Source organism: Neovison vison, chromosome 1 (assembly GCF_020171115.1).
Source record: "Neovison vison isolate M4711 chromosome 1, ASM_NN_V1, whole genome shotgun sequence".
In the NCBI taxonomy this organism is placed as follows: domain Eukaryota; kingdom Metazoa; phylum Chordata; class Mammalia; order Carnivora; family Mustelidae; genus Neogale; species Neogale vison.
The window spans coordinates 91375217-91395072 of NC_058091.1; the positions used below are offsets into that span (position 1 = coordinate 91375217).

The window sequence follows — 19856 nt, forward strand, 5'->3', positions numbered from 1 at the left end:
GACTAGTCATCCTTTTGTATCTGCAAGACCAGTTTGTTTTCTTCTTATCTGTTAATTCTACCCACTCTTTGGTTTCATTAGGTATTAGTACTGCTCTTGGAAACTCATGGTGCACACCCAGAGGCTTTTTAAAAAATTAAACCTTACTAGTATTACAACATAACAAAGTATTACCATATAGGGGCAAGGAAAACTCACTTTTGGAAGAATTATTCCTAATATTTTCCAAGCACCCAACGATATTATCAAAATTTCATTCGAATGGCTTTCTAAAAAGGTAAGAGAGAATAGTTATGCTAATAGTCATTCATCTCACTACCAAGAAGTTACAGCTTTTTCTGGTTATTGTAAAACAAACTCAGAAGGCAGAATTCCATGCCAGATGAACTCATTTTTTGGGGGGGTCCTACCTAAATGAAAACAGGGAAGGAAATGTCCCAACAGATGCACTACCTAGTGTAATCTGTTTGTTTGTTTGATACCTTGAACACAACAGACTCCTAGTATGGATTTGTTAATTTAAATGTTCAGTACCATGTTTTCATTTCAATTAACATGAAACTGCTTGTGTCTTGGAAAAATACTTTCAGCAGTGACAATCACCATTTGCCTCCATCCCTACCAGTCTGAGGCCGGATTACTTATGCAGCATACAGTTTCATTTAAATTCTCCACATGCTTTCACTGAAGCATATGTAAAGGTTAGAGAAACTATGTGCTGGCATTATCTCTTGGCGGCTTCTCAAGACACATGACATTTATCTTTCTCCAGCAATACGGAATCACAGAACATAACTTTTAAACCAAAATGAAAGTTTATCTGTCTCACTTCCACCTTGGATTTTTTTTAAAAAAATCTTACTTTGATTACTCTTAGAAGTCCCATGATTGAAATGTGAAGTCCCTTCTGCATGGAAAAGGCAAAATGCCAACAGTAATCTGCCAACGACCTCATGTTAAACAGGAATCGGCTGCTGAAGTCGAAAACCTCTGATGCAGTGGTTGGCGGCAGCATCCAGCAATGTGAAGGCATGCAAATTATGGAATGTGTATACATGTTCATATATGTTGTGGTTCATCTGCAGAATGATACTAAATAGATCAGTAAACACCACAGACAGCTCAAGAAACTTAGAAACCATATCCCCAGCTCCCTGCAGATAAAGAAGCTGAGGTTAAAGGGTTTACCTGGATTGTTGCAGGGTCGTCTTGGTACCCAGGTGTGTGCTCATTCTGCTTGGGGATCGGTCTGTAATTAAGTGGATTCTCCTACCCAAGAGTCAAGTGAGTCTCCTTCCAACCATCTGGTATGTTCTCTTTGCTTCTACACCCAACTACAAGGCTCATCAGTTTGGACCTGGAGTCCTGCAACCAGTTCCTGGCTGGTTCCTTCCAAATATTTTAACTCTCCCAACCCATCTGGGTATGACAACTTTAAATAAAAATAGAGAGAAAAGGCCGTGGCACATAGCAAGACCTTACCATATCGGGGCCTCCTGGAACCCCCCACCCCACTTTCATTCCTCTGCCTCATAAACTTAAACAAATGGCTCTCAGCTGATCACTGCATCAAATTCAAGCTCAAATGCTTGGCTTCCAAATGCAGGCATAATCTGGCTCATTCTCTATAGGCAAGCAGTGTTCTCACCAAACCTAGTATCTTCTGTGCTTTACTCAGGTCACCCTTTGTCACATCTGCCATGTTGCTGTCCTGTGTCCCTCCCCCATGACTGTGCTGGCCATCTCCCTCTCCTCCACACTGTATTGAACTCCTTCGCCTTCAGCATAGGTACCACCTCCTTTAGGAAGTTTTCTCTGAAGTTCTCAGGGCACCCTGATTTCTCTTCTGGAACATTTGTTTTTCTAGATAGATTACACTCCTGTACTTTTCCATGTGTCCTACACTTATATCCCCTTAAAAGTTGTAGATTATTAACTGAAAATGGAAGTTGAGTACTGGAATCTTTGTGTCTTGATTTATGATTAAAACACACACACATGTGTGTGTGCGTGTGTGTGTGTCTGTGCAAATGTCCAGAAGCATGCATGGTATATTTTAATAATACATATCTCTGGGGTTAGGATCACAGGGAAGTTTTAGTTTTTCACTTTCACATTTCAGTAATGTTTTAACTTGTTCTTAGGTGAATTAAATAAAGAAAAAACATTTTTAAAAATAAAAAGAATCTGGGGGCGCCTGGGTGGCTCAGTTACTTAAGTGGCTGCCTTCGGCTCAGGTCGTGATCTCGGGGTCCTGGGATCGAGTGCAGCCCGTGTCTGGCTCCCCACTCAGCAGGGAGTCTACCCCTCTCCCAGACCATCCCCTCAAGTTCTCTCTCCCAAATAAATAAATAAAATCTTTAAAAAAGGAGAGAGAGAATTCAAAAGTAAAGAAACTCCTCTTGAATTAACTTTGCTTGACCTACAGGAGGTCATTAAATAAATGTCCACACACACACAAATAAGCAAAGCTTTTATCAAGAGGCAGAAAATCACAGAGAAACAGCACAGGTTTGGATATACATCCTCACAGAGTGAGAAAGTGCTGGTGAGAGAGGGGAAAAGAGAATGTTACTGTATTATTTAGGGAGCCAATGCAATCCTCACTGTTTCTGAATCATACAACTGAATAAAAAGAAAATATATTTTCTATATCACTGTATAAAAAAATAAAGCTTTCCATAGGTGCTTATTTGTTCTTGCCACTTGATTTTTCAAAATAATCAATTTTGTGTATTAAGAATATATTACAGTAATCATAGGAAGTTCCCTAAAGAAGTAGTTATAGACTCTAGGAGAACATTGAAGGGGTTTAAAGGGAATTTTGTGCTAAAAATAAGTGAGTAATTCCCAGAAAGTACAAAGCAACAGTGATTGAGAAATACACAAAAGGATATTTGTGATAGTAGTTCATAATAGAGTTGTTTCAAAATATTGAATTTTGGGGGGTCTATAATGGGTCTAGATATATTAATTAATATGAATACAGGAGTTTTTTCTATTATATTCTAAACTATCAAAAACAAGCATGAATTGGTCACATAAGGAAAATACAATTGTTACTTAAATAGTATACTTAAAATTGTTTCAATATCTATTAAAATTTTTAAAATATGAATTTATTAAGCTAGTAGTGGGGAAGATTACACACAACAAATTATTTCCTATCCTGGAATAAAATGTGTGCTCTCTAAGAAAAGTATAATTTCTTTCCTGGTAATCTAGTACCACACAACCACACAATTCCATGTTTAGTTGTAAATCCTCATACAGTGCTAGTACCAATTTTTACTAATGTTTCCCTGAAACTGTAAACATGCTCTGGAATAACTAGGTTGGCAAGTAATGTAAGAAGCTATGTGAGCTTCTACCCAAACTAGTTCTTTAAAGTAATAGAAGAAAACTGACCTCTTTTTTATTTTTCTGATTGAGGATGCTGTAACCCTTTTTTGTGGCTTTTATTTGGCTGCGTATCCAAAAGTGCACGTACTGAATTAATACATGTAAGCTCTTTAGATATTCTGAATAACATTCCTAAGCATTCTCATTGGTTTATGTAATATCTAGATGAGTTGACATGGCTTTAGAGTCTAGCAAATATAGGAGGATATAATTAATATTTCAGTTATTTGGGATAAAATTTTACAAACCTGCCTAGAAAACATGCATATAAAGCCACTCCTGCACAAAATGTAGTCCACATTTTCTCTTTAACCTTGAGTTAGAGCTGCGGACCTTTCCATTTTCATTTAGAAAGATCAAATTCTCAAGCAGTTTAATACACATATCGAATGGAGGCTGGCTTCACTTACATAGTGGGAAAATCTGGCACCTTTAAAATAAAATCCTATGGAGGAGGAAGCTTGTCAGTGCAACGTGGCTCTCGTTATCCTCTTCAAGGGTAGATGGAACTCTAACAGAACAAGGGAGTTCCTGCTTGGAATCTCCCTTTGTTGCTACCTTGGGATACATTTAAATTTCTTTTTAAGGGTTTTATTTTTGCATGTAAAAATAAAATTTTTATCTTATATTACTTCATCAATTAATTCCCTCTAAGGCCCCTAGGCCCTACCTTTAAAAACATACCTAGAATAAATCATTCTTTATCACCTTCTGCCTTCGCTGCTACTACTTTGGTTCAAGCTATCATGATCCTCTCTCCCTAGATTACGGCAACAACCTCTTAATGGGTCTTCCAGCTTCCACTCTTCCTCCCCCGACCCCTGCCAGTCCATTCACCACACAACAGCCAGAGGGAGCCTTTAAAAGATGAAAACCGGGGCATGTCATTTATGATCAAAACTTCCAATGGTGTCTCATCACGCATAGGATAAAAGTCAAAATTCTCAGGATGGCCTAGAAATCGCTACACAGTCTTGTTCCCTGTTAACTCTCTGGTCTCATTTCCTAGTACTCTCTCTCCTCCTTACTCTGTATCCCAGCTACTCCAGCCTATCCTGAGGTTTCTCAAGAATGCCAAACACACTCCCATCCCAGAGCCTCTGCATTTGCTACCGCCCTGTCTCTGTGATCTTCCTGCCGCATCACTTGTCTGGCTTGCTCGCTCTCTGTTCAAAGATCACCTTATCAGAGAAGCTGTGTATGACCAACTTCATATAAAACAGCAGTTTCTTGCTGGTCATTCTCTATCTATTATGCTGCCTCCTTTTTCTTCAAAGCTCTGGCTATCATGTGCCACACTAACATATTTATTTGTTTATTGTCCCTTTCCTCTGAATTAGAATGCAAAGGTACTTGAAGGTAGAGACCGTGTCTATTTTATTCACTGCTAAATCCCCAAAGAGCTGGACACACAATAGGTGTTTCATAAACATTAGCAGAATTAAATACATATTTATATTTATATTCATTCTACATTCTGTATGTGGAAAAGCTAAAACCTTGAAGGCGGGTTTCTCAGCCTTGGCACTACTGACATCTTTGTTGTGGGGACTGTCCTGTGCATTGTAGGATGTTCACTGAATTCCTGACCTTGACTGACTAGATACTAACAGCTTCTACCTATTTCTTCCGGGTTGTGAACACCAAAATGTCCCCAAGTATTGCCAGATGTCCCCTAGAGGGCAAAATCATACCCAACTGAGAACCACTGCTCTCAGGGGAAGGGGACGACCCCTAGTTGGGATAGTACTATGTGTCAGGTGCCATGGTTGGTCCTTTCCATTATCTCTTTTAAGTCTTCTAATAATCTCAAGGGGCACATGTGGTTCTTATTTTTAAAATGAAGAAGCTATAGCTTAGATGTTAGGTGACTTATCTAAGACGGCTAAACAAATAAGGTTGCTGCCATCTCAAACCAAGTCTGTCTTATCCAAAGTTTATGTTCTTTATTTTTGCTATGAACCCTCATAAATGAAATGGCCAAAAACAGAGATCCTTTGATAGAGGCAAGAGAAGTGGACTTAAGAGTCCTCCAATTTTCCTCCTCCTCTGAAAGGTATTCCCCAGTGAAACACCAAAAATCATAAGACAGAATTTGAAAACCCCTCACTCTCCTACACTGTCTGCCCTTCAAGGAACAAGCATTATGCTTCTGTATCTGGTTTCAGAACTGAGGCCATTTTAGTCATGAGATTCACAAGATGTCCACGATACTGAGGGAACAATTAACCCCCATGTGTCAGTCTGGGTCATCTTTAAAAATGTAATCATGTTGGGCGCCTGGGTGGCTCAGTGGGTTGAGCCGCTGCCTTCGGCTCAGGTCATGATCTCAGGGTCCTGGGATCGAGTCCCGCATCGGGCTCTCTGCTCAGCAGGGAGCCTGCTTCCGCCTCTCTCTCTGCCTGCCTCTCTGCCTACTTCTGATCTCTGTCTGTCAAAAAAAAAAAAAAATGCAATCATGTTGTGTCATTTCAGTTAAATCCCTCCTTGGTTCTGACACCACGGTCTATTGCAAAAATGGCAGGTTTATCTGTGGGGCACATATGAAAGAGTGCTTCTAAAATTAGGACCAAAACACATGCTGTTACTTGGAATGCTCCTGAGTCAATGCGACAGAGCCCGTGCTCACCTTGCATTAGAACCCTCCTCCGGGTCCACAAGCCGCACTATTGCTACCAGAAATGCCCAGCAGCAGCACAACTGGCTGGCTCAGTAATGGATTAGAACCATCAGTTTAAAGTTTTCCTGTTCAGAATTTATGTTTATAGTTGTATATACAACATTTTAAAAACTGGCTATTCCTAGAGTAAACTTAAGTATTCTAACTAGGAAGATAGCTTAGTACGATTGGTCAAATGATTCATTTAGGAATTTTCAACTGAAGGAAAATATTACTGTAGACCAACTTTGATATGAATGGGGCTATCAAAAAACACGCTTTAACAGCTTTAACAGTAAATCTGAATCACACACACTTTAAAAATTCATAAAGAAGGAAGAAGAAGTGATGAGAAGATGAATAATGAAGACTACTACATTATGCCCCAGTGAAGAAATGAAGTCACCAGTCTCTGGAAAATTCTCAAGGGAATGTATTATAGAGGAAAAAAATAGGCTTTTACAACTGGGTACCATGTGAGGTAAGATTAGCAACAAAACAAACCAAATTAAATTGTTTATTCCCTACCAAGAACGTGCTTCATCATTTTACAGCTGAAGTTTCTTTTCTCATAACTGGCTGAGTTGTTTTCATGAGTCAGAAGTGAACAAGTTCATCAACAGAAATAGGCCACAGACACTGATGTAGCTGAAAGCACGAGTTAACATAAAACAAAGGAAGAAAATGATTTCCAGAGTATGCCAAGTTTTAATCACTGAAAAGCACCAGCAACAGACTTGACCAAATATGGCTATAATGTGAATACAACAATCATCATCATAGCTATCGAAATTGCTTTTGTTTCCAATGTAATACATGAAAATTCCCAAATATTTAACAGGAAAAAGCAGAAATGTCTACATATTCAGAAAAGGAATGTCTATTTTCAACTCTTATCTTTAAAAAATTCTACCTACTGAACTCAGAAAATAAACGAAACCAGAAACCATCTTTAAAATCACTGTGTTTTCAAGATCTCTGAAAGATTAAGCACTGGAGGGATTTATCTCCTGAAGAAGCCCTAGATGCACTCAGATTCGGTGTTTCCAGCAGCCCGAACACTACGACAGCCTCGTGGGCTTCAAAGAATGCAGAGCAGCAAAATCCCCTGGAATCATAAATGTAAAACCTATAATTATGGTTATTTAACAAATGGTTTCTGTTAAGATATTTGATGATGAAATTCCCATCCTCAGATGTCAGTGCCCAAATTTTAATCAGCCTTTACTCATAAGTAAATGTGTTCTAACTGTTATTTGATTAAATGTCAGTGGCCATTAGGCCCAGTTCTTAAGTAAGAAGGCTTACAGCAGGCATGCCACAGAGAGGGTGTGGAATGGATTATGAGGAAAGATGAAGAAAGGAGAATTGTTTTAGTAACTTGGTGATGTGAGGCATAGTTTCACCTTAAAGCAACCACAAAAACTTGAAAGAAGCAGAGGGCAACTTTGGCAGCCGGCACAAGGGAAACTCAGAGGTGGTAAAATGGGTGAAGTCAAGTGAGGAGGAATCAGATCACAGAACAGCAGCATTTCTGAATTTCGTGTATATTGTCTCACTTTCTGGTCCTCTCAACAACTGTGAGAAGTAGGAAGATCTGCTGCTAGCGACGTCTCCATTTTAGAGACAAAGAAACTAAAGCTTGCTTACTCTCTGTGGCTTTTTAAAGAAACTTGTTTTGAAATAATTTTAATTTACAGAAAATCTGCAAAATTTAGTACAATTCTGTATCTTCTTCAGCCAGCCTTACCACCCCAACCTCTCCTTTACCCTTCTGATCTGAGAAGCCAAGCTGAGTCATGTGTTTAGTACTGGGATTAGAGTTTCTGTGGCTTTTCATAAAGGCAGGACATACTGTTAGAAAGACTTATGATTCCTACTCCAAACCTGTGCTCTTTTTACTGTATCACTGACTCCTTTAAATATAGAATTTTCTTTCTGAATATAGACAGGACTATCCAAGTAAGTTTGACCCGAGTGAAATTACTCAAAGGGTACAGCTATACTTTACTACTATATGTTACCATTCTACATACCTATAAAGTGTGCAGTAATCTAGAACATTCTAACTGAAATGTTTTTTAGCGGCTCTAGTAAGAAACTGATTTAGTTTTTATGGAACTGAAAACCCTAAAACTTGGACTACATGCAGTTTTGACAAGATCTAGAAATGCATTCTAACATGAATATTTAGTAAGATATAAGTGAACAAATGTCACAAAACTACAGAGTGACTTCTGAAGCAGCACACTGAATTTTCAGTCATTTTGCTGGAGAAGAGCAGGCAGTGTTAGACAGATAGCCCCAATAATTTGATCTCTTATAGATGCTGTAAATTTCTTCACTGATTCTGGTTGTACTCGTTATGAGAGGAAGGTTGTATCTAAACTCAATTCCATTTGTATGTGTACTCTGGAAATTTCACCATATTGCACATTTTTATAGAGAAGATGTGGTATGAGAAGATAGCTACTACTTGGGGGTGCTGGGTACTGAGCTAGGTACATTATATTTGTTACCACAAATCCTTCCCAACAGTTCCAAGAGGCAGGTTCTGTGGAAGAATCTGAGACTTGGAAACATTAATTTGTCTAGGGTAACAAGGCTACCCTGGTACAGGAAAGGGTTTCAACTGTGATTTGAACACCGAAATCTGTCTAACCAAAGCTAGTGCTCTGGTTAGAACACCACGCAGTTTAAAGAGAACATTAGAAGGAAGACAGACATGCCATAGTTTCCTGAAAGAGAAAAATAATTCTGTCATTCCATAATAAAGGCTTTATCATCTTTTGTGATGACTGCACCCATCCTTGATTAGGAAAATGAAGCCGGAGAAAAAATATACTCAGCACTGGAGAGCGGATGTATAGTATGGTGTGTGTGTGTGTGCGCGCACGCGTGTGTGTGTGCGCACGCGTACACGCGAGCACGCACATATGTGTTTTCAGTTTGTAGCTTTTAGGAGGGAGTGCATTACTGTGACATAAACATGGCCTCACCTGTCTGGAAAGGTCATCCTCTTTGAAGGAGTAAGAAATAAGAAGGGAGGGTAGCGTGAGGTGAGAGTGGGGAGAACAGAGTTTAGTTGGCTGGTCACAGCCATCCAATAACCCTGATGGTCACTGAAGCAACAGCTTTCGTAACCAGATTGACTGCAGGTAGGGGCATTAAACAAAACAAAACAACAACACAAAAACACACCATGTAGGCAACACTGAAATGAATGGTGAACATGTGATCTTGCTAAAATAACAAATTAAAATTCTTCATAGCATAAAAGTCAACTTCTTAGAATTCTTTAATACTGGTGCTTTCCTGGTACATTTACAATATGATGGAATGAACTAAAATTTGATTTCTACACAACTTTTAAGTGAGACTCCTTTTGTACCACATCGGGTATCCTATAAGTACAGTGAAATGAAGCAGTACTTTGTAGACCCTCTTTTGCATAGTATTCTTTAGAGGGTAGAAAAACATACAGCCCAGATGAGATTTATTTTCTATGGCACAGCATTTTAATTTCTTAAGTATCAGCCTGGGTATTTTAATCAACAACAACAACAAAACCTAACATCAAGTCTTTTTTCCTGTTTTCCTCTGGAATGTAAGAGAAAGTAAATCTAATAAATGCTGAATGATTTCAATCTTTCAGGGTAGGGAAGTCTGGATAAACACAACCCTTTAAATAATACAAGACTTAGGCTGAAACTCATTAAGACATTAACACTTGTCCTGTAAGTAGGATAGTTCCTTGACTATCCTAGCCACATGACAAAATATTCCTTTGATATAAAAAACTCAGACTTGGGACGCCTGGGTGGCTCAGTTGGTTAAGCAGCTGCCTTCGGCTCAGGTCATGATCCCAGCGTCCTGGGATCGAGTCCCACATCAGGCTCCTTGCTTGGCAGGGAGCCTGCTTCTCCCTCTGCCTCTGCCTGCCATTCTGTCTGCCCGTGCTTGCTCGCTCTCCCTCTCTCTCTCTGACAAATAAATAAAATCTAAAAAAAAAAAAAAATCAGACTTAATTTGTCAATAATCTAAGAATTAACAAGAAGGAAAAAAAATAGTGTCCGCTTTGGAGCGGACTGTGAGAGCCCATACAGAAGCCTGTGGGAGAGGGGCCAGGACAAGCCACCATTTTATACCCTCCTTGACACATCAAAAGTGATGAGTTCACAGGACAGCTGAGAATTATCTGCTCTCATCATGAGGCAGGAAGATATTTTGTTTCACAACTTATGAGTTCATTTTGCTGGCATAAACTAGGCCCTGTCTGAGAGAACCCGGATTTCTACTAGCATCAGGCAATACAGAGTCCAACTGCTGCCAAATGGAATGCAACTGTCAAATGCCTTCCATGTATGACTTGTGAATAAAACTATTTTTATACCAGACCAGGCCTATTCTAGGACATTAATGACTTTCTTGAAGTTTATTCTCAATTTTATCAACCTGGGCTCATCCCCAGGTTTTCCTAGTTAAAATATTTTTGGTTGCATGCAATTTGATTCAGAATTACAGTTACTTAAGCAAGACAATGGAGATTGTCTCCAGCAAGACAATAAGCAAGATTCTGGAGATGATAAGTTCAGACTTGACATAACCCCTTGCTGAAGTCATGAGGACCTCAGTATCTTCCAGCATTAGATCTGACATTTTCCCAAGCTGTGGCTTTTTTTTTTCTTTCCCATTTAAAAAGTCAGTTATCCCTTTTACTGAGATATAAATGACATCTAATAATGTATAGGCTGTGACTTTGTCTTCAGGATTCAGAACGGCTTTTAGAGCTCCAGATGGTACATCTGCACAAAGCCATCAGATGTAGGAAGGTGAGGAAAAAACGTGAATGTGGGATGCCTGGGTGGTTCAGTTGGTTGGACGACTGCCTTCGGCTCAGGGTGTGATCCTGGAGTCCCGGGATCGAGTCCCACATCAGGCTCCCAGCTCCATGGGGAGTCTGCTTCGCTCTCTGACCTTCTCCTCGCTCATGCTCTCTCTCACTGTCTCTCTCTCTCAAATAAATAAATAAAATCTTTAAAAAAAAAAAAAAACGTGAATGTACTCCTGTTTTAAGAAAACTAACAGGGTGGTTAGATAGAGTATTCAGGCTTATATTTTACTGGCCAGATCTCCGTAGTATGATCAGACCTAGTGGCAAGGTAGGAAGAGGAAGGCCATATTGTGTCAGGAGGGCAGTATCACCAGCCACAAATCAGTTTTGTTACAAAAGAAGAAGTGAATGGCTATTGGGTGGTAAGTAGCTGCCTCTATCATGTTGGCATAGGACTGAGGTAGGAGTCATCACATTTACATGATTTAGTATACCTATTTCCAGGCCTGATCTGTACTAGTCATAAGAGCTAAGGCTAAAGAGTAAGGATTCTCTCCCAACACATCACTCACCAACTTAAAAAAATGCATTTTATATATTTTTTAACTTCATGGAGTGTTCTCAGAAGATAAGGAAAGGACAACACTAAGTCAAACAAATAACCAGGAACAAGCCTATTCCAGAGTGACTGAGATGCTTTGTCTAGAGGAAATCGATTTAGCTGCATTTAATCTCTTCCTAAGTCAGGGGTGGCACAACAACTACTCAGTGAAGGTGAGTGATATGAAAAAGGGCTTGGCAAATGATTCACTCCAATGGGGGCTAAACGCCCTGCCATTTTTAGTCTATGCACTTTGCATAAATGCTGGCTGGCAGGGTGGGGACATCGCTCTTGACCTGTTCTCTTCTTACCTTTTAGTGGAATCCTAGATAGAGTCAATGAAAAGCTACCAATCTCAAACTTCATCAAAGAAAGAAAAGATGATTGAAGTAGACTGGAGTGGGAAGGGCTGAAGTGCTCCCAAGAACAATGAACTCTAATGCGATAGAGAATATCTTCAGCACTGAATATAAATCAGTGCAGGGTGAATTTTAATAAAGAGGCAGGCCATAATATCTGAAAAACGCTTCTTCATTTTTTAATGAAAAACTTAAAATTGCAAAAAAGGCAAATATTGCAAACTTTTCAAAAGGTCCTACATTTATGCAGTTTTGTTTTGGTGAGGAAGAGAACAAACAACACGTGAATGAGATGCCTTTCAAGATGTATCTGAGAAGGAAAGAAGGGGGTACATCACAGGATTCATAAAATTTCACCTCTCTCTATATTCAAAATCCACAGTGCTAAAGAGTAACAGTGGAGTCCTAATCTTAATCTAAAGCTGTAAAATATTCTTACATAATTCTGAGGGCCATTCTACATCATCAGGTGAGGGCTGGAGTGCAGCCTCACTGGAGTCCAGACGATGCAGACCTGGGACTCAGAAGACCTGCACTTTAGGTCTTGGTTTTGCCTCTAACACAGGAAGGGAACCATTAGGCTGGTTGCTTCCTTGGTGGCTGAATTCTCTCTTCTTGAATACAGCTCTGATGATCTGTGGTTCTGTGGTTCCCTATCCTAGGGAGGTCTTGAAATGTTTAGAAATACTTTAGAACTGTGGGCCCTAAGATTTAAGAGACCAGACAACCTGTTCAAGTCGATGATGGAAAACAGTCTCAGTTGGTGTGCAGTGATTCTGATTTAGAAGAGAAATCACTGGGAGAAACCAACCTAACCTCTGGAAAACAGCCAGGTATTTCAAAACCCTGGAAGACCGTGTGCACCATATCACCCACAGCAATGACACAGCCCTGTCACCCGCTGCATGAACTTCCCACAGGACTCCCATTGCTCACACAGAAGGGCACTGGATTTAGAAAATCAGAAGGTGCTGCGATACTGAACGGAACAGATACTGTGGCATATATAAGAATCTGCACTTTCATAACAGAGGGAGAGAGAAAGAAGAATTCCGGGTACTACCCCCCCCACACTCCCCACCCCACTCCCAGGAAGTTAAAGGACAGGAAGATCACTATCCCTGTGGCTTCCAACACCTCCCCCTCAACATGCTCCTTTCTGGAGAGAATTAGGTCTGATACAAGAAACTTAACTAGACACACTGATGAACTCTGCTAAAAACTTTCAGCATATATCTTACTTATTCTTAAAAGGGATATTCAGCTTCCGTATAAGTTGCGTAGTAATATGCAACTTATATGGAAGCTGAATATCCCTTTCAAGAATAAGTAAGATATATGCTGAAAGTTTTTAGCAATCTGTTTTTTTCTTAGAGAAATATACAAAGGCACGTAAATGTTCTCCGAAATGAAGAGCACATTTTCAAATGATTGTCTGACTTAGATAAACATAGATGCGCCCAAGAAAAGAGAAATTTCGTAATCGAATAAGGTTATTTATAAAAGACCAAAGCCCAATACCTGTTCATTGTACTAGTCTATACACAGAGTCACTTAAGTAAACTTAAATAAAACTAGTCTTTGGTATTCTGATCATAAGAAATTAATAGTAAGGCTTCAAAAATGAAGGTAAATCCAGGAGACACATTTTAAACTTCCTTACTTCCTTTAAGAAAGTTAATGTCTATTTTCCAATAACAAAGGTGGAGGGTTCCTTTAGTAGGCAGGAATAAGAACATACCTTTGCATATTCCTTAAGAGAAGCATCTCCTGGGCCATTAACTGAAGAGGGGGAAAAAAAAAAAACCCACCATGTCCCTATGAAAAAGAAATCAGATTTGGTATGCTTGTGACACTTTAAAGAGCATATTATGTGGGAAAACAAAATAAACATTTGACCTGGCAAATGAAAATGGATTTGGAGTTTCAACATATTTGGCAGACAGGTAGAATTAAATTCAAGTCAAGTATGCAGAGAAACTAATATAGTATTTAAATATTTGCTTAAGTAATACAGTATTTAAAATAACATATTTGAAGACATGTTTTTGTTGAAATGTTTTACAGTTTTAGTGAGGATGTTTTTTGAGAAAAAGCTTGACTGGAGCATATTTTACTTTCTCTCTTTGTCATTCTGTGAACTTCTGTGGGATTTCTATATGAGCCATTTTCCTTTAAGTCTCAGATAACTATGTAATATTCCCTGTAGCTTTTAAAAAGAAACTAGATTTAGATTACAAAAATGAATCTTGAAGTGAGATACTGATGGACTCAAGAGCCAACTCCAGTGTGTTTGTGGGCATGCTGTTCATGGTGAGGGGACGAACGGATGAATGGTCTGGGGCAGGAAGCGGCTTGGGTGTCTGCCTACTTTTGCTGCCCCCATCGCTGTAAGGTTAACCTTCCAAGCCTCCTCATGAGAGTGGGGCAGGAGGGCCCTGCCTTTCAGCCACATTGCCAGGTCTAGGCCTGGACACCCAGCACAAGGCGGGTCAAACAGAGGTCACTTCCTTGACACTTGAAATTGGTAATCCAGAGAAGTGGGTCTGGCTCTCTCTAGGTGATGAAGCTAATTTGGGAGCACCTGCTGGCAAAATGTTACCTACCACACACAGAGAGAGAAGAAAAATTTGATTTCACTGGTGTCTGGGTTGTAGTTCCTGCAATCCAGCTGTATGGTCTACCCTTGGGTTGCTTAGAAGACATATATCCTTACAACATGAGAAATTTTTCTATTTGTAGAGTTCACTATTTTTCTAAGCAACCTATCAAACAAATTATAAGTCAGTATTTTATAAATTTGTCCTCCCTAGTCTCTACATGAATCTGTGATCCTTTTTAAAAAAGATTTTATTTATTTATTTGAGAGAGAGAAAAAGTGAGCACAAGCAGCGGGGAGAGGGAGAAGCAGACTCCCCCCTGAGCAGGAAGCACTCAATCCCAGGACCCTGGGATCATGGCCTGAGCCAAAGGCAGATGCTTAACTGACTGAGCCACCCAGATGGCCCATGAATCCATGATCTTTGTACTGTCTGTACAATCACAGAAAGAAGAGTTGAAGTATACCTCCCATGGCACGTTTCCTTCATCATCCTGAAAAAGCTGTTATCTTTCCTATATGCAACCAAGCTTTCTTTTATTCAATAGCACACTGAATTACATCTACATTATGAATTCACTATTAGGACATTGCCAGTATCTTGGACATACATTACATAAAGGCTTAAACACAATCATCAAGTCCTTTACTCAGGCAGAAATGTCTTCCTAAATAACGTTGCAAGAAAGCAGGTTGAGGTACCAAATTTCTATTCAATACTGGTTTCTAAAACTAGTAGTTTTCTGTTTCCAGAGAAAACAAGCTTGGTAAGAGAATTTCTAGAGATGACAAGCAGTTCTGTGTCACTGAAAATTAATGAACATGTAAAGGTTTATAATTAAAACTAAATTATAGAATCCTCCAACTCATAAATATATCTTAAAAGTGTTTTAAGTTAAAAATGTATCTTCTCACAAAAATACTGTCTTAGCTTTGCGCAGTGGCAGTATCGTAGCCAATGACGTTTATCCGAGGCGCGATTATTGCTAATTGAAAAATACTGTCTTAAATGGTGGTTAATTCCCACATAATCTTTAAAAAACTCTCTAATCCCTATGCATCTGGATTATACTCAGTTTATGTAGGGATCTGAAGGGGCATAATTAAGAGAATTTTGTCCCCTTCCCATATGAATTAATACTGCTCAAAATTCTGAAAACATGAAGTTGGTATTTGATACCTTTTCATATTATTTTTGAAATCTCAACTTCCTAGCATCCTTCTTTTGAATTTTCTTCCCCACAAGCACACAATATAGCATACTACTTAACGTTCTTTACTCTTTAAATTGCCCTACGGTTCAAAACTGCCTTTCTCAGGGCGCCTGGGAGGCTCAGTGGGTTAAGCCGCTGCCCTCGGCTCAGGTCATGATCTCAGGGTCCTGGGATCGAGTCCCACATCGGGCTCTCTGCTCAGAAGGGAGCCTGCTTCCCTTCCTCTCTCTCTGCCTGCCTCTCTGCCTACTTGTGATCTCTCTCTGTCAAATAAATAAATAAAAATCTTAAAAAAAAGAACCCTGCCTTTCTCCTTATTGACCAGAATAGTTTAGACCAAGTCCCTTTCAGCTAGTGACTGAGATGTAAGCAATGTGATTCACATCAATATATAAATAACCAAATGTCCTTGGACCTTCATATGTTTTCAAAAATTGTGAAAGAAGACACAGTAATCTCTTACCGACTATTTTGAAAATTTGTGGATTTAAGATAACAATGATTCACATTTGAAAAACAAGTATGATAAATCCATTATCTTTTCAAATCTGTGATTCTGCTCAGAAATTACCTGAAATGCCAAAGAAAAGCAAAAATAAAGCAAAATATCTTTACTCAGCCTTGATATTAGGGAGGCTAGTAACTATATACAATCAAACCCAAGGAATTTCTTCCAGATAAAAATCACTACTTTTCTTCTACTTTCCTTTTCCAATAATCCACACACTGGTTTTCCTTCCAAGCACTTACAGTTTTTAACTGTGATCCTACACAAGGTGTAATCTCTGTACATCAGGGTCCTAATAAGAATAGACTGTACCACATGAGTACACTGCGATGCTAGCTAATACAGAGACTAGGGTTTAGAACAGTGTCCGGCAGGTAGTAAGTCCTACACAGGACTCTGCTGTCATTACTACTATGGTTATTTCTATATTATGCTACACATTCTGTCAAGGATATAGCTATTTTATGACTACTACTCTATATCCCCAGGATCGAGTAGTAGTAGGCACTAAGTGGGTGATCAAAGCATATTTATCAAATGAGAAATACTAATTAATTTTTAAGACTGATAAATTGAGACACCTAGGTTTAAGTTTCCTCAGAATTTAAAAATAACCACCAAAAAACTTAAACACAGGGAGACTCTGAAGTTACAAATAAAAGACAAAGAAAACAGGGAGGGAAACATAAAGGACAGGATAATAAGATAAAAACACATTTTATGTCAATAAGCAATTGAAAGAAATTAAAGAAAAAAATCTTAAGATTTGGGGCAAAAGTCAAAATCCCACTATATATGCTGCTAATAATAGTTACATCCAAACCAACTGGCTCAGAAAGACAAAGTAAAGATAGGCAAAGCTCTAACAAGCATAGGTATTAATCTAAACAAGAGGGCCAGTTTCTACTAATGAAAGGTCCACCAATAATGACAAAAAATGCTAGAACTTCTCCCTTCTAATAAAGGAGAACTGGACTGTACACAGCAAAAATAGCTGGAAATTAAAAGAGATATTTATCACGGCAGTGAAAGACTTACTTTTACTATATTCTCTTGGTTTCTATTTGATTAAGCAGCGAAAAAAAAAAAATAAGGGGTGCCCACAATGACCAACTGGGATGTGAAAGAAATAATCAATATTTATATTTATTATTTATATTTAAGTATAAATATATACTTATTTTTAATTAAAAAAATCGAATACATTTTACATGGACTGACATTTCTACCTTCAGTCAGTCCACAGGCCCAAGAATTGTGTGAGGTGGTTAAAACATCCTGAAAGATGGCAGTGCTCACACATGGACGGACTAACTGCGGTGCAATCATGAGTCTGTACAGCATGAGGACAGTGCAGTTTGTTTCACCTTACTTGGAACAGGCAGGTGTCTTTACTGTGTCAATTAAAAAAAAAAAAAAAAAAGACCACCAGTAGTAGAATCTCCGTAGCATTTTGAATTAAGATGCAACATGGAACATAAAGGTCTTTTGTATCACCCACCCAAAGTCTGACAGGTTAATCCGAGCTAAGTAAGTAAAAGTGTTATAGAACTTGAAGACAAGGGGCACCTGGGTGGCTCAGTGGGTTAAAGTCTCTGCCTTTGGCTCAGGTCACGATCCCAGGGTCCTGGGATTGAGCCCCACATCAGGCTCTGTGCTTGGCAGGGAGCCTGCTTCCCTTCCTCTCTCTCTGACTGCCTCTCTGCCTACTTGTGATCGCTATCAAATAAATAAAATCTAAAAAAAAAAAAAAGAACTTGAAGACAAATGAATGTTTTTTTTTTCTGTTTAGAATACAAGTGTTATAAATTTGCTGAACTTTTCTGATGACCATTGGATGCTACCAATAGATATTTAAAGTGAATAAACACAACTTAAGTGTCCCTTTCAAGGTCAAAGCAGTAAACTATAAATGCTTTCATATGGCTGTTCCAAATGATGGACATCTATGATTTATGGATGTTTAGAAAATTTTATTATTGCTTGTTTATACAACATATATTTATATGCGAGCACCTACTATAATTATATGCTATTGTGGGCACTGTAGATATTGCAGTGGACACAACAAACAAAGTTCTTGACCTTCTGGAGCTTACATTCTCTTGGGGGAAGACAGTAAACAAGTTAAAAGAGTGAAGATAAGTGCTATGAACAAAATGTAGTAGGAAAAGTAGACAGAGAATGACTGGGTAGGAGAGGTATTATTTTTGTCTTAATTGCTTGGGCTGCCATAACAAATGTATGGTGGCTTAAACAACAGAAACTTACTTCTCACAGTTCTGGAAGCTTTAAGTCTGAGGTCAAGGTGCTGGCATGGTCACATTCTGGTGAGAACTCTTCCTGGCTTGCAGACAGCTAACTGCCTCCTGTGTCCTCACATGATAGACAGAGTCCATTCCTCTTCTTCTAAGTGCACTACTCCTATCATGAGGGTCTTACCATTGACCTCACCACACCTAATTATTTCCCAAAGGCCCTATTTCCAAATACCATCACATTAGAGGGCTTCAACATATGTATTTATGAGGGGACATGATTCACTCTATAGCACCTTCCTATTGGAAGTCTAGGGCAGGTCTCTGTGGTGACGCTATTGGAGCAGGGTTCTGAGGGAAATGAGAGGGCTAGAGGAGAGTACGTGACAAAATCTGCAAGTGGCAATGTGTCTGTCTGGTTGAAAGCCACTGAGAGTGGACATCTGGAGGAAGATGGACAATTGACCAAAGTACCCCGAAACAATGGAGGTTATTGTGACCTTAACAAGGGCAATTTCTATAGGACGGTGGGGATGCAAATGGGATTCAAGTGGGTTCTAAAGAGAATGAAGGAGAACAAATGCAAACTCTTTTGAGAAGTCCTACTCTAAAGGCGAGCAGACAGAGTAACTGCAAGTGCTTTAGTGGGAAGGCAGAGAAATTGCAGCACTTTTCCGTGCAGATAGGAATTAATAAAGTGTACTGGTGTTGTGGTAGGAACTTTGGAAGTACTGCTCTCATTGCTCCTCTTTCCTTAGTGAAACCAGAAGCCAGGTATCAGCTGAGCAAGGAAGTCAGGTGCTAGAGGTCCGATGAGACAAGTTTAAACAGTTATTAAAAGTAGTGGGAGAATGGGTACACTAGCATTATTCTAAAATTGCTGGGCAGCACTACGGCCAAGTTGAGGCTCTTAGTTATAAACTGGAAGTGAGACTAGTTAACTTGATTGGGCTTTTCTCCACTCATGTTCTGCTGCTGGGACTGAGGCCTAATGTAGGTATAAAATAAACAAAGAATTGGATTTAACCAGGATTGGGTTTTGCTAAAGGCATGTGTACGTATGAGCTTCAAGTGTGAATAAATTCTTAGTGCTAAAATAATCTACCAATATATCTAAGTAAATCTCAAATTTTTGCTGACCAGGGTTCTAGGAACAAAAAGAGTTTATAGACTAATGATAAACAGGAAGTGAATATTATTAATAATAATGTAAGAGATACATAAAAATCTCCCTACCTTGTCTATGGATCACTTACAAAAACTCATCACATATCAAAATACCAAGTAAATTCTAGTAAATTCCTAAGACTAAAACAATATATCTAAATATAAATCTAAATAATATATCTAAATATATCTAAATAAAGTATATATCTAAATATATCTGACAACTATGTAATAAAGCAACTAAAACTAAAGGCT

The 19856-nt window shown here is 38.9% G+C and overlaps 1 protein-coding gene and 1 pseudogene across 2 annotated transcripts in view; one reads left to right on the plus strand and one right to left on the minus strand.

Annotated features, from left to right (window-relative positions):
* SUPT3H (SPT3 homolog, SAGA and STAGA complex component) overlaps positions 1-19856 on the minus strand; it is a 524138-nt gene that overhangs the window by 107706 nt on the left and 396576 nt on the right. The gene's annotated exons all lie outside the window — the stretch shown is intronic.
* Positions 15384-15565, plus strand: LOC122897077 (annotated as a pseudogene).